Below are 16,204 nucleotides of genomic sequence, written 5' to 3'. Positions count from 1 at the left end.
AAGATCTGCTGTGCAGCTTCTTTAGAAGTGATTTGGGGAACCTCTTACTTAGGATAGGAAATGGAATTGTGAACTCACACTCCCTTCCCTCCATGAGAGTCCCTATTGTTTCTCCTTTCAAATATGTGGTTGTACTAGCTCTTTCCATACAAAAGAACTCTCCTTATTTAAAAAAAAAAGTATAAAAATAAAAGAAAAACAAAACATCAAGTGATAGCACACGCTAGGGAAAATGTTGTACAAGGGGAACACTCCTTATACAAGCACTTCAGAAATTAATTTGGCGTTTTCTCAGAAATAGTTTTACCTCAAAGACCCAGCTGAATCACTCCTGGGCATGTACTCAAATGATGCTCCAACATCCCACAAAGACACTTGCTCAACTATGTTCATAGTAGAAGCTTTATTTGTAATATCCAGAAGCTAGAAACAACCTAGGTGTCCCTCAATTGGAGAATGGATAAAGAAAATGTGTTCGATCTACACAATGGAATAGAATTCAGCCATTAAAAACAAAGACATAATGAATATTTTAGGCAAATGTATGGAACTTGAGAATATTATCCTGAGTGAGCTAAGTCAAACCCCCTCCAAGAAAAACATGCATGGTATAAGCTCACTTATATATGGATATTAGCCATAAAGTATAGGACACTTCAGCTATATTCCATAGACCTGAAAAGCTAAAAAGAAGGACTCTCACATAAAAGGGGGAATAAAATAGTCCTAGGAGGCAAAAGGAGAAAAAGAACTGGGTGGGAGATGGGATCAAGAGGGTAATAGGGTGTTCAGGATCAGGTGTGGAGAGAGAGACAGGTGAGATGGCCGAAGTCCAGGAGAATAAACTTAAATCTGAAACATTGGAGGGGGGGGTTCTCGAGGATGTGCCAGAGACATGGGATGGGGGAGCCTCCCAGGAATTATTGGGAGTAACATTAGCTGAGACTCACAGCAATGAGGATATGGAACATGAAGAGCCCACCTCCTTTAGCCAGGCAGGAACCCTAGTGGAGCTATAGAGACACCAACCCACCCACAAAACTTTCAACCCAAAATTTACCCTGTCTATAAGAAATGCAGGGACAAAGACAGAGCAGATACTGAGAGAGCAGCCAAGCAATAACTTGAAACCCATCCCAGGCAAGTGACATTTCCTGACACTATTAATGACACTCTGCCATAGTTGCTGACAGGAGCTTAGAATAACTGAATTCTGAGAGGCTCCACCCAGCAGCCAAGAGAAAGAGATGCAGAGACCCACAGCTAAACAGTTAGTGGAACTAGGGAACTCTTATGGAAGATTTCAGGGAGGGACTGAGGGCCCTGTAGGGAATAGGAACTCCAAAGGAAGACCAACAGAGTCAAATAATCTGGACCTTGGAGAGCTCTCAGAGACTGAACCAACAACCAAAAAGCATATGTGGGCTGGATCTAGGACCTCTTATATGTGGAGCAGATGTGCAGCTTGGTATTCATCTATGTCCTCCATCAACTGGAGTGGGGACTATTCTTAAAACTATTGCCCATCTTTATAATACATTCCCATAACTGGGCTGTTGTGTTATGTCTAACCTCAGAAGGAGACGATGACTCTAGTCTTGCAGAGACTTGCATTGTCAGGGTGGGGAGATACCTAAGGGGGCTTCTGCCCTCTGAGTACAAATAGGGAGAAGGGATGGAAAAAGGATTTGGAGGGACCAAGAATTGGGCAGTGGAGTGCCTGGTTATATGGTATTTGGAGGGAGGAAAGGAAAGTGAGAAATGTTGTAATCTCCAAAATAAAAAATAGAAAGGAAAAACAAATCAACAACAAAGAATAATTCAATTGTTTTCTTTTAGAGTTGCTGCTAAAATAAAAATGGTAGAGCAATACCATTAACATAAGTTATGGAAAATGTCATCTGAAATTTCTGTTTTGATAGCTGGTAGCAAGCATGCTTATTCTCAGACAAGAAGACTCATCACCTACACACATTTAAAATGGATTTTAGCTGTCAATTACTAAAGATCTTTCTCTTCCTTAGTGTAATGAAAAAAATAACCAAATACATACCTTAAAATTGCTTGGGGTTGTACACATATAATCTATAATATATTGTTATTTTATACTAATTAATAGTAGTTCTTATTTATACAAATGTAAATATGTACTTATAAATATACTAAGTACTAAGAAAGCACATGTCTGAGAGTCTATAATTCATTGTAAAGTGAGTCACGAAAAATATGAACATAGTCTCAGACAGTATATTATCTGTGCTATGACATAGGAGATTTACAAAAACTTTGCCATATATAAAATGAATAATCCTGGTTTTGATAATGTGAAGAGTCCTCTAATAGCATTAACTTACAAGGGCCTACCCTGCCAGGTACAATGCTACTAGGGTAGGTTGTTACATAATAAGAATACTTGGAAAATTTAGTCATTTTCATGTGACCCACTATAAAAAACATTTTACTCATAAAAATAATACATGCTAATTTATGTGACAATGAAATATCCTAGTGTACATTTAGTTTGGTAAATAGTTACATTAATTATGAGTTTAGGTGAGTTTCATATAAAAAAGTGAATATTTATTAAAAAGCATGTTCAAAGATTGTGCACATAGGCACAGGGGGAAACTTCATGAATAAAACAATGAACACTTTTGTAAAGAACAATGTACTGGCTGGATTTGTATCAACACAACCCAATCTAGAGTATTTAGAGAGCAAGGAGCTTCAGTTGAGGAAATGCCTCCATGAGATCCAGCTGTATGGCATTTTCTCAATTATTGATCCAAAGGGGAGATTGATCCCAAGGTGGGTAGTGCCATCACTTAACTGGTGGTCCTGGGTTCTATAAGAAAGCAGGCTTAGCAAGCACGAGAAGCAAGCTGGTAAACTGTATCTCTCTATGGCCTCTGCATTCTCTTCTGACTCCAGGTTTCAGCCTTACTTGAATTCCTGTCATGACTTCCCCAAGTGATAGACTTTGATCTGGAAGTGGAAGCCTAATACACCCTTTCCTCCCCAAATTGCTTTTCAGTCGTGGCATTTTGCTGCAGCATTAGAAACCCTAACTAAGACATATCACAAAGTAAAATAGGAGCTGAGTTCCAACACTTCCTGAGGAAATAATAAAAGGTAATGGCTGTTGGAAGTAGGATATATAGTTTTCTTTATTTGCTCTATGAAACAACCTCTCATCCATGCTCAGGCAAGAATCTCTGTCAGTCTCAGAGATAGAACCTACAAAACTGTAAAAAAAAACATAAAATAAAAACATATATAATAGATGTAGCAGTCACAGAAAGAGAGAAAACAGTTTGTATGAAGGAATGATATACAGCTGCAACCTCTTTTTAGAGCAGAAAAAGATAGTCTACTTTAGTTTAATACCAACACAGGATTACTTTAAACCCCTAATAAATACTTATTACATAAATATTTTCAATAGTTGATCCATTCTAATTATTATTATACATATTTGATTAATAAATTAGGAAACATCTTTGCTAAACCTCTTCTTCTGTCTCTCTCTCTGTATCTCTCTCTTTCTCACAAACACACACACACATACACACACACACAAACACAGGCTCACAGTACACTCAGACACTCAATGTATATGTTACAGGCAATATGCTTCTCTATCTTCACCATTATTCTTATCTTTATGAGTTCTTTGTTTTTCTTTCTTTTGAAAACAGAAAAAAGGCACACAGAAAGGAACTGAAAATTAACATCAAAACAGACATACAAACAGAAGGGGGAAGGAAAAAGAATCAATAAGACAAAAATAACAAAACAAAACAAACAGAGCCAGTTTGCTCTTGGCCAACTACTCAGTCATAGGGTCTCTCCTGGAGTATGGATGCTATAAACCATAAGACTCCACTGGAAACAAAACAAAACTGATATTTCTCTTTCCACCTGAGATCAATTGCACATGGCTACTTGGTTAGGGGTGGCATATTGTCTCTCCTTCCTTTTGTCACAGCTAGAATTTTGTCTGGATTGACTTCTGCATGCTGTCACAGGCTCTGTGAATGCATACATGGATCAGGCTTACTGTGTTGGAAAACTATTTCTGTAGAGTTATTCAGCAGTATTGGTTGTTTAATCTTTCTGCCTCCTCTTCCTTGTGGATATCTGAGCCTTGAGATTGGGAGTTTGAAAATAATATACCTTTTATGCCTGAGTAAAAATTTGATTTCTTCATAAGGGAACTGACTGCCTGAACATCTCTGAGACCTACCTACTAAATTTTTTTGGTAAAATAGAAAATCTAAGTCTAATTTAAAACATACTTGTATGACTTAGAAAATATATATATATATATAATATATTGACTTAGAACATATATATATATTTTAATTATCTGTTGCTTTCTTTTGTGTTTTGTTCTAGTTGATAGGATGATTGTATAGTCATTTGTAATTCAGATATTTCTTATGATGAAACAGAGTATTTAATGTTTTAAATATTTACTTACACAGTAAAAAGCACATAAAACAGTGTTGTGAATAAGATGTTTGTCCTACTGTTAAGGCCTTATCTGTGTTACATGCTTGGACTCACATGAATATTAAAACACATTTTATTAACTTGCATAACTCGGTTTACTAATAAGAACAGCTGTGTTTTGTAACCTAACCATTGGTATGGTACTGAGAAAAAAAATAAATATTGCAAAGAGTCAAGACCACCACATCTAAAAGCTTGACATTGAGTATGGTATTATCAAACATAAAGGAATATTTTTATACCCTAGACTGCTTATTACAATGGTAACTTCCTGCTTTCTAAATAAAATTAGGATTTTAGTCGAACACAAAGTAATAGAAAAGAAACTGCTCTGGTTCTATGAAGTAGGTGCTAATGCAGGACCAATAGCAACAATTATATTTTTAAAAAATCTAGTAGAATATAAACTATTGATTAACCTAACTCCAACAATGCTTGAGCATTCCTACATCTGAAATGCAAAGGAAAGAAAATCTAGATCATTCAGCTGTCAGCACTGTGAGTTACCATGTCAATTTTTGAGACAAGCTACTATTTTTATACACTCTATTAACTTAAAACTTCAGTCTGGTTTTAAAATTAAGGGTGAAGTTTTTGACCTGACCTCATATTAGAGTTTATACTTTCACTCACCTTAGCTGAAGAATATTTAACAAAGAGATTTCATGATCAAATGTATTGTGACAATACGTAATTTTGATATATTCTAAGCTTGGAATTGGAGATGCAAACAAAAACAGTAGTAGTAGGACAATATTCTAATAATTTTGAATCACTATAATATACTGATTCATTTCTGCATTGGGTACTAAATTTCTGGCCTCCTGCTGTCTGAAAAAGGATGATGTTCAACTTCCTAAATTAAACACTTAATTTTTCCTTCAATTTGAGATCTTTCTTGTGTATTTAGTACAATCTTGTCTCTTCTCTGACTTTCTTATCTTTGAACTGATTTTGTACAAGCTAATAGTAACTCTTGCAAATTTTGTCAGATAGGGAGGTGGAATCCCCAATAGAAGGCATAGAACAATGAACCCTTTATAGTGCATGCTATGTGTGAGTGATTAGATCACTAAGACTACCAACCAATCATTAGGGTTTTCATTTTAATTTATTTATTTTTATTCTTTAATCCCCCCTATTTTTTTTTTTTTTACAGTTCAGACTTCATTCCTCTCCTGTTCTGCCCCCTGACAAGTTCCCATCACATAATACTCCCCTATGACCAATGACTTGAAGAGGATGTCCCACTTCCCAACTCCACCCTACCAGGCCTCCCTACTCCCTGGGGCCTCAAGTATCCAGAGGATAAGGTGAATGTTCTCTCACTAAGGCCAGACCAGGCAGTCCTCTGCTTTTATGTATTGGGAGCCTCAGATCACCTGATATATGCTGCTTAGTGTCTGAGAGATCTCTAGGGTCCAGGTCATTTGAGACTACTGGTCTTCCCATGGGGCCACCCTCTTCGTCAGCTTCTTTCAGCTTTTCCCCAATTCAGACATAAGTGTCCTCTTCTTCTGTCCATTGGTTGGGTGCTAGCATCTGACTCTTTCAGCTGCTTGTTGGGACTCTCAGAGGACAGCCATGCTAGGCTCCTGTGTATAAGCACAGCATAGCATCAGTGACAGTGTCAGGACCTCAGACCTCCTTGAGCTAATTCCCAATTTGGACCTGTCCCTGGACCTCCTTTCTCTCATCTCTTCTCCATTTTTGTCCCTGCAGTTCCTTCAGAAAGGAACAATTCTGGGTCAGAGCTGTTGACTGTAGGACTGCAACCCCATCCCTCCACTTGATGTCCTATCCCTCACTGGAGGTGGGCTCTCCAAATTCTTCTTCCCCACTGTAAAGCACTTCATCCAAGGTCCCTTTGACTCCTGAGAGTCTCTCACCTCCCAGGTCTCTAGAGGGTACCCCCACATATCGCCTCCCAATGTTGCCCATTGACGTTCTTTCTGCTGGCCCTCAGGGCTTCAGTCCTGTTGCCCTAATACCTGATCATGTTCCCTTCCTTCTCCTCCCTGTCCTCTCTCACACCCAGGTCCCTCCCTCCCTCTGCTTCCGCCTCCCATGACTGCTTTCTTCTCCCTTTCAAGTGGGATTGATGCATCTTCTCTTGGATACTTTAGCTTCTTAACCTTCTTGAGTCCTGTGGGTTGTGTCTTGGGTATTCTGCACTATTTTTGGCTAATATCTACTTATTAGTGAGTTCATACAATTTATGTCCTTTGTGGTCTGAGTTACTACACTCAGGATGATATTTTCTAGTTCTATCCATTTGCCTGCAAAACTCACGATGTCCTTGTTCTTAATAGCTGAGTACATTGTGTAAATGAACCACATTTTCTGTATCTATTCTTCCATTGTGGGATATCTGGATTAGGTTCAGCTTCTGGCTATCACAAATAAGGTTTCTATGAACATAGTGGAACACATGCCTCTGTGGCATGATGGGGCATCTTTTGGGTATATGCACAAGAATGATATAACTGGGTCTTCAGGTAGATCTATTTTTAATTTTCTGAGAAACCTCCAGATTTATTTCCAGAGAGGTTATACCAGTTTGAACTCCCACCAGCAATGGAGGAGTCTTTCTCCATATCTTTGCCAGCATGTGTTGTAACCTGAGGTTTTGCTCTTTACCCTCCTTTTTTTGGTGTAAGGTGGAATCTCAGGGTCATTTTGATTTGCATTTCTCTGATCACTAAGGACTTTGAACATTACTTTAAGTGCTTCTCAGCCATTCGAGATTCCTCTGTCCTCAATTCTCTGTTTAGTTCTATAGCCCATTTTTTGATTGAGTTGTTTGTTTTCTTTTTGGTGGTTAGCTTCTTGAGTTCTTTATATGTTTTGGATATTAGCCCTCTATCTAATGTAGGGTTAGTGAAGACATTTACATATTTCTACCATAAAATCAAACCATTACAGTTCACCTACCATTCAAATTACATTCAAAAGAATTATATTAACTTCCTACAGAAAATTATCTATCTCAGAAAATATGCAAGCTCAGGAGTTAAGTAATATTGTCTTTGATATACTGGTATTTGTAACTTTAGGAAATCTTATAAGAATAAAAATTATATTTATTAAAAATAATAAAGTTATAAAAACTATGGGGTAGTATATGGATCTACACTATATCGAATGATTTTTCCTACAGAAGTATACAATATATCTCAGAAAGCATTCCATAGGCATACAACATTCAGGAACATGCACATCTTGTTAACAGTCCCGTCTTTAGAAACCACCCAGAAGCATTTCCAAAAGTTTTCAGATGTTCACAGTTTATTACACGGTTTGGATTACTGGAAGGATGTATGACCCATAAACATAACCTGAGTTGCTTGAGAATGCTCTCCTGAGATTTCTGAATCTTTTGAGACTCTTGAGTTGGAGGAAATGGTGAACAATAGAAAAAAATACCTGGAGATTCCATCTGGACACTTTAAGAGACGAACTAACATAGGAAAAATAACCTAGCTATTTTTGATATCACAGGATTCATGACAGCACAAGAAGTGTGAGAAAAATGAAAAGGCAAGGTGGAACTTTAATAAGACCATAGATTGAATTTCAAATAACAGCAATATTAAAATGAATGGCATCATATCCATTTTAGATACATGCTTAAGGCTAGAAATGTGGAGTATTCAAGGAAAGGAAGGTCACAGAGACAATGTTAGAGGCACTGCTGCAAAGATGGATAATCATATTCAATTCTTAAGAGCTTATCTATCAGTCTTAATAATTTCATATTTCTTAAAGGAAGTATACTGAATATAACAATACAGAATATTGAATACCTTCAGTTTTTATAGTCAATTTTTATCTCACTGGTGGAATATAGTTTATTTGGATAACCATCATTTCCAGTGCATCTCTGAGTATCCTGGAATATTTATAGCTGTACAAACCCAAAGTTCTTTATGAAGTCACACCTAAAAAGAATTCCAGAAAGAAAGAGAAACAGATAGAATGAGGTGAGGAATAAATTAATACTTCCAGTCTGCAAAAATACAATAATAATCCTTTCACTGAATGATTTGCAATGAGGCTTTGATCCACAACTAATTATTGGAAGAAAGTTAAAATCATCTACATCAATGAGAATATTCTGATATAAGACATATGTGACTCAAAAATGAGTTACTTTATAAACAATACCCTGCTTATTTTTAGAAAGAAGAGACTAAGAAAGCAAATGAATCAGGAAATAAAATTAGAAAACTTATATTATTACTGAGTTCATGAGAAAGTACTTAAATCAAAGCAAATTTTGAACTCTTTAAATTTATGCTTTTGCTTGATAGTATGTTTGATAATATATTTCATTTAAACAGAGTCTCCTAAGAATTCTCATTATCATCCTTAATGACTCTCATTATGTCATTGCAAAATATTTAATTATTTAACAATTGGTGGCATATCATGCTATATAATTTATGAGCATAAATTTGTACAATCAGTGTTAAGAACACAATCATTTTTCCATGAAACTTGCTTAGACATTTGAGATGGGGGTCATTGAGAATGTTATCAAAAGTTATATATTTAGCATTCTAGGTATAATTATGTCTGAAAGCAGTGTTTTATATATAGGTTCTTATAGAATAAGAACATATTCTTATTCTATAATTATAATCTACTTCTATCCACACGATTATCAGTTTGATTCCCAATTTAAAAAGAGTAACAATATCAATAGTCATATGCATGAAATGCTTCAAGTTTTCTCAAAATTCTTGTCAAACAAAGCAGACAATGGAAATATGCTTCCAAAAACACCTTTGAATTTGGAAAAGTACTGTATATTTCTCATATACATGACATTGTGTGATTGGTCACAGGGGAGATTCTCACTGCCTATAGCCTGGTGTGATTACTTCCTGGATGATAGACAACTGTGTTGTGTTGAGCAAGTTTCCTACAGGTCAACATGAAGATGAACTTTCATGAAATAATGCTGTTGGGATGAATTAACAATTTCATAGAATTCCTGATTTTAGTTAAGTATTTTTAGGAAAATATTTTGATTTAATAATTCTGGGAATTTACAGTAGTTGGCAGAAAGTTTAAGGTTGGAATTAACAATAGAATTTGCCACTTCTTAGTAATAGCAAAGGCTCCATAGATTAGAAATAGGAATACAGAGAGCTTTCATGCATTATAAGCATGCAATTATACTAGCAAGAAAAATAGACTTGGGACAAGTTAATGATCATAGAAAACATTATTCATTCTAGGTTATATCTGACTCAGTTCCTGAATCTTCTGATCTAAGGATGTGGCCACAAGTTTCAGTGTGCATATGAAAATGCAGGGTTATGAATAAAGAGTATATTTTCTAATGAATGTAAGAATAGAGAACAGATGATTCATCAGTTTAGCTGATCAAGACTTCAAAAATAAAATGTAAGATAAACAACCTGTTCCTCAGTAAATGCAGATTGTCATCAGCTAAGAATTTGTTTTGTAAACTTACTTGCTTGAACTTTGATAATCTATGACAAAAGAATTATTGCTTTGGAGCTTCATTGAAATTATGGAAAGAAAGATACACAAGGAATATATAATTAGGTATAAGTTTCAAAAGAAGTGTATGCAATTATAATTCCCTTTTTGTGTAATGACTTTAATATGATTTTTGAAGAATATGTTTTGGTGGTGATTGTTTTTAGAAAATTTCTAACTTGTTGCTATGGGGCGATTTTGTCCTTAGAGAACTTTGTCTTAAGGGGTATGAAAGCGGAAAAACTAAAGTTGTATTGTTGGGACTTGCTCTATCTACTGTATGTGTGTGTGTACATGTGTGTGATTTTCCCCCCTTTTTATGCTCTCCCAACAAAATTAAGTTTTGCTCCCTCAGAAGTCTGCTGAGTGACTTTTTTCTGGCTCCACACTTGACCTTCCTTGTTTTACACTGTGGTGCCTAAGCTGGCCTTGGACAAAAACATATGGCACCTAATACAGAACCCAACTTTTCTCTGTCCATGAAAGTCAGCTACTGTTTGAAAAGATGTTCTTAAGAAGCCAAAATAAACTAGGAAATATTGTCACTGGGATATATAGTCTAGCTTTTAAAGATCCCCCTGTGTTAACCAGACAGAGTAAAGGGGGGTCACATAAGTTTTGCTTTTGTTTCAACATAAATCTATCAGATACTTTGTACCACTCTTACTGGATAATGAGGCACAGATGTGGATTTGTTCTAATGCTTGTTTTATTTTAATGGGGTTCCCAAGATTGCACAAAAATCCGCATGTAGGACACTGAGGGTCCCTGTCCCCAGATGGTTTCATTGGTAAATAAAGTTGCCCGCCAATGACTGGGCAGGAAGACAGAGGCAGGACTTTAGGAATCCCTAGCAAGTAGACCAAGGGAAGAAAAAGGATTTGGAACAATCATGCCAGGGAAGAAGTAACACAAGGCCTGAGAGGTACAGAGAGAGAGGATACCAAACAAGTAAGAGCTGGGGAAGAGCGGCCCTAGTGGGATCTCCGACTGGGTCTAGGGCAGCAAAGGTGAAATATATATTTTGGTAAGTAAAATAAATCAGGAATATCGGAGGGGAGGTTTAGCCAGGTGGAGGTTTGGATGTGGCCTGTCCATTGAGCTGTTTAAGGCCTATTAAAATATAAGGCTGCATGTATGTGTGTGGCTTTCATTTGGGAATCCAGAACATTGGGGCTAGTAGCGAGGAATGCACCACTACTGCCACCGCTACCACCACTGCCAGGTCGATTTGAGCCAGATTAATTGTTGGCAACAGCAATAGGACACCTGCTCAGTGTAGCATATCAGCCTCCTTGAACCACACTTGGATATTCAAAATCAATTGATCTCTTTGGATGCCCTTCCAACTTTAAAGGACAAGGAACCTTGTATCTCCTGTGCTGCTTCTTGGTGCTTCCTTTGGCCTTCTGTCAACTGCTCTATGCTGTGAAGGTTATGACTTTTCTTTTGTCAATGTATATTATCAGTCTTTCTAGCATATATCTGAGATTGTGTCTACTTATCTGTAAGTCTTCATGAACACAAAGGATTGAACAACACCCCACAGTTTTCAAGTTTTTCTTTTGTTTGCAAATTAACAAGGTAAGTAGACAGAATGGTCCACTGGCAGAATCACACAAAAGTCCTTTGTCTTTGTTATCACCTAAAATAGTTAAAAAAACATAAAAGATGTAATTGCTAGAACCATCACTGGTTTATTGTGGGCAACTTAGTCACGATATGTGCTTCTACTCTTAGTCTCAGCTTTACAAACTTTTATTTCAATAATGATATAGAGTATTATAATATGATAGTCTATTTAGATTTTCATAATGTTAATATCTATAAAGCACAAAAATTTAGAACTGAGTTCCTATAACCTCCCTATTAATAGTATTAGCATCCCATTACTATCCGATATTTATAAACCAGAGAAAAGGACTTGACTATAACTACTTTAATGCTTTTAAAATTCTTGAAGACAAACCATGACTTTGATGTTTAGTCATGGGCCATGTTTCTGCTATTGATGATCTCTTTTGTAGATTCTATCTTCCAGCTGGGATTTATGTCTTGTTTCTGAATCGTTCTTCATTGCATACAGTCCAGCTATGTTCAGTGCTGATTCTTCCCGCAATTTGTTGTCTGAAAGCATACTTATTTTTATTAACTTAAATATATAGCATAAGAAAGGGGAAAGCCAAGTTTTTCCATAATTTTAAATCAGTTACCAATTATCTTTAAAGAGAAAATGTCACATAGTGACCTGATCTACTTTGTTAGTTGCCTATAATACATTCTCTTATTTTTAAAGAGTGCCTTATTATGTATTTTATTAGTGTGTGACTTTTTAAATTTTTTCTTTTTTCTTTTAGTACTTATTTGATTATAGTTTACACAGATGTGATGTAGCACATGCTGTGTATTTGAAACTGTGTGCTCCATGTTCCTATTCTCTCTTTGCTCTTAGCTGTGGATGTGGAATGAATGTACTTTCAGGCTCTTATCTTGACTTGTAAGGAGCAATGGACTGTGACTTGGAATTTTAAGATAAAATCCTCCCTGTCTTCCCTTATTTTGTTTTTTGTTATACTATTTGTTATGGAAAAAAGAGACTCTCTTTCTTTCTCTCTCTCTGTCTCTCTGTCTCTCTGTGTCTCTGTCTCTGTCTCTGTCTCTCTCTCTTTGTCTCTCTCTCTGTCTGTCTCTCTCTCTCTCTTCTCCTCCTTCCCCTCACTCTCCATCTTTCTATTTATGTCCCCTCTGTCTATCATCTACCTCCCTCTTTCTCCTGTCTTTTGTTCCTTATTCATTCTCTTCCTCTAAATCCCAGCCCTCACTCCCTCTCTCCTATCCACTCCCATTTAAGAAAATGTTTCCAATGATAAAATAAAATTAGGGTTCATTGTAAAGGTCCAATTTTCTACATTTTGATTAGTTTTTTAAAAAATACAAAATGTCATTGTAATAAAAACTTCCCATTTGATTAATGTCATAAAAAATTCAGATTTTGAGTTAGTGAGCTTCCACAGACACATATTTAGGGGGCCCAGACAGTTCACAAGAGTTTCAGTTTAGAGTAGAGGTTAAAAAAAAATGTTAGTGGAGATATATTCAGAATAAAGCTCAGCAACAAAATACTTATGTAGAGTTCAGGCAATTCAATCTCACTATACCACAAAACAGTTAATACTACATAAGAAAGCTATATGTAGGGAGAGGTGACATCAATGACTCTTTCCCTTCCTTACTTCCTTACCTCCTTACTGGTTATTCTAGTCAGTATGTTTTATGTATATGCTAAAGAAAAGTAACTTTCTCATTGTATTACCTTTGCAAAAGGAATGCAATACTCACAGATAAAGGCAATGACTGTGATGCCCAAGCTTTGCAGTCAGGAAAAAGGGCAGAATCACTGTGATGGTTAACTGTGATTTTAAACTTGAGGGGATTTAGAATCTCTGCTCATGAAATTTAGAGAAAGTGAATTGAGTACCTACATCCATTGATTTTTGCTTCCTGACTGCCAATTGAATGTGACTGCTCAGAAGCCCATTGTTAATTCCATTACACTTCAGCTAAATGGACTCTATCCACTGTAACTGAAACATAGCAGACCATTTCTGGTATAAATTAGTTGTTGTCAATTTTTTTTTCTACAGTAAAATAAAAATAACCAATACAGTATACTGTGTAATCATTTTCAAATTCAGGATTATGTTGCCCCTTCTAGAAATCATTATCTGTTAGCATACTGCTCATAAATGGCTTAATACAAGATTCAATTTAATATTTGATAAATTTTAGTGTAAGATAAATTAGTAATTACCAGTTTCAGTTACATTTAAATGAGAACTGTTTTTATGCTTGGTTAACCAATTTATGAATCCATAACCTTTTGTAATTATTTAGCATTTCATATTACAGATTCTTTAGAAGTACAGTGGTCACAAAATAACCAATTTCAGATACTTGGGAATGGGATGACGTGAAACAGTGATGCAGAGTGAGAGGTTAGAATATGTGTGAATCCTATATAATGGCTTACAACTGTTCCTCTCCCCCACTTTGGAGTAGCCAAAAATTATTTGTTCACTATCATATGCTACATAAAGCATTTTATGGGATTCCTACATGATTTTCACTGTCAAAACATGATTTGATGTGCTAGTAAAATGGTTCAGTGAAAAACAAAACACTGTCACAAGGGCTGAGGACCTGATTTCAATCCTCAAATCTCACATAGTGGGAAGAACCAATTTATGAAAGTTTTTCTTAAAACTGTTAGCACATGCAAGCACACACACACACAATCTCACACACACACACACACACACACACACACACTAAATAAAAATTAAAGTGCTCTCTGAAATTGCATACAACTTTCAGTGATTTATAAATATTCCATTTCAAGTGTAGGCAGATGTTGTATGAGCATTTTCTTGGCCCTTTCACTGTATGTAGCCTAAAGACATTGTTCCATGTTTTCTCTTCATGCCATAGCAGAGCCACTGGGACTGTTTGTGCCTCAGTGCTTTGGCCACTTCAATATGGATTATCAGGATTTACTCTGAAGCTGAAAACCTCTGTCAATTAACCACACTACTGCACTGAAGGATTCTATTATGAGAGAAGCTCTATTGGATTCCCTAAGTTCCGCATCATGTGTTCACCTTATCCTGTATTATTCTTCTGATATCAATGCTTCTGCTTCTTTTTTCCTATGCCAGCCTATGGCTTAGCTGTTCAAACACTGCACATGGTAACACAAGTGTAGAAATTCAAACACAAATTCTCATTCAATAGCGAGGGAGAACAGGACAAAAGGAAGAAAGATTCAACTACTATGAAGTGGAAAACGTCCATTTTTGTAATTTTTATAACCAAATATTAAAAAGAAATTAACAATGAGTATAGTATCCTAAAATAAAATGAATTATGTACATTAAAAGAGTGAGCTTAAGTCTACTGTTCTATGTAGTCATTTACAAAATAGGCTATAAAATATCTCTGACACATTATGTACATGTACCTTTTTCTGTTAGAGTATTATTTTTGTCTTAGATATATTTAATTAATCTGATTCAAAACAATTTCACTTTACCATAACATAAGCATAGGTGACCTACTAAGATTACCATCCAGAAGGCTTCTGCATCTAACAATTATCCTGATTTACCAAGGAATCTTGTTGCTCTAATGTGTTCTTTTTTCCAATGAATAAAGGATGTAACACATAATAGTTAAATTTATAAGATTTTTTTTTTTGTCATAGCTGAAAATATGCCTAGTAGTTCCCTAATTTTTACCCACAGAGGGCAGAATGACCCTGGACATTCTTTTGCTCTATGGTCCTTGTGAACTTAATGAAATAACGCACGTGAAACACATCTGCATTTTGTGGAAAGAGATAGAGTTTATTAGAGGCAAGCACACGTGAAAGGCATGAGAGTGGACAGGGGATACAAAGACGACCAAATAATCTGGCATTTAGTCACACTTTGTGCTACAAACTATCTCGGGAATAGACTCTTTTTTTTTTTTATTATTATTAAAGGATGGTCTCTTATCCTCATGATTTTTCCTGTTAGCTTTTATAGGAGGAGATGGCACTTCTCTTTTCTTTATCACAGACCTTACCATTCCACACCCATCTGACAAGGTTTTGGAATTCTGGAAACAAGTTTAGATAGGCATCTATTAATTTATTTCTTGGCAGTTGAAAAGATAATGTCTTCTACTTCCACAGAGTAGACTTGGGTCCTATTCCTAACTAGAGTCTTATTTTTCTAGTGATTAGTTTCAAAAAATCTATTGGTTATGACAATAGGAGTCCAGCCTTAAAGCCCTCTGAGCCTGTTATACAACTGCTTAACAAAATTACCAGGAGAAATATTTCAAGTACAGTTTTACAGTTTAAAATTCACTATAATCAAACAAAAAATTGAAATTAATGTAAAACCATATTCAAGGAGAGGACTAGCCAGTGTGTTGGCACAAGCCTTTAATCTCAGCACTTGGGAGGCAGAGTCATGTGGATCTTTGTACATTTGAAGTAGCCTGGTTTACAAAGTGAGTCTTTTCTATTCAACCTGTCTTGAAAAATAAAATAAAAATAAAAACAGCCGGGCGGTGGTGGCGCAAGCCTTTAATCCCAGCACTTGGGAGGCAGAGGCAGGTGGATTTCTGA

This window comes from Mastomys coucha, unplaced genomic scaffold, assembly GCF_008632895.1.
Source record: "Mastomys coucha isolate ucsf_1 unplaced genomic scaffold, UCSF_Mcou_1 pScaffold8, whole genome shotgun sequence".
Classification (NCBI taxonomy): domain Eukaryota; kingdom Metazoa; phylum Chordata; class Mammalia; order Rodentia; family Muridae; genus Mastomys; species Mastomys coucha.
This window is presented reverse-complemented; position numbering follows the sequence as displayed.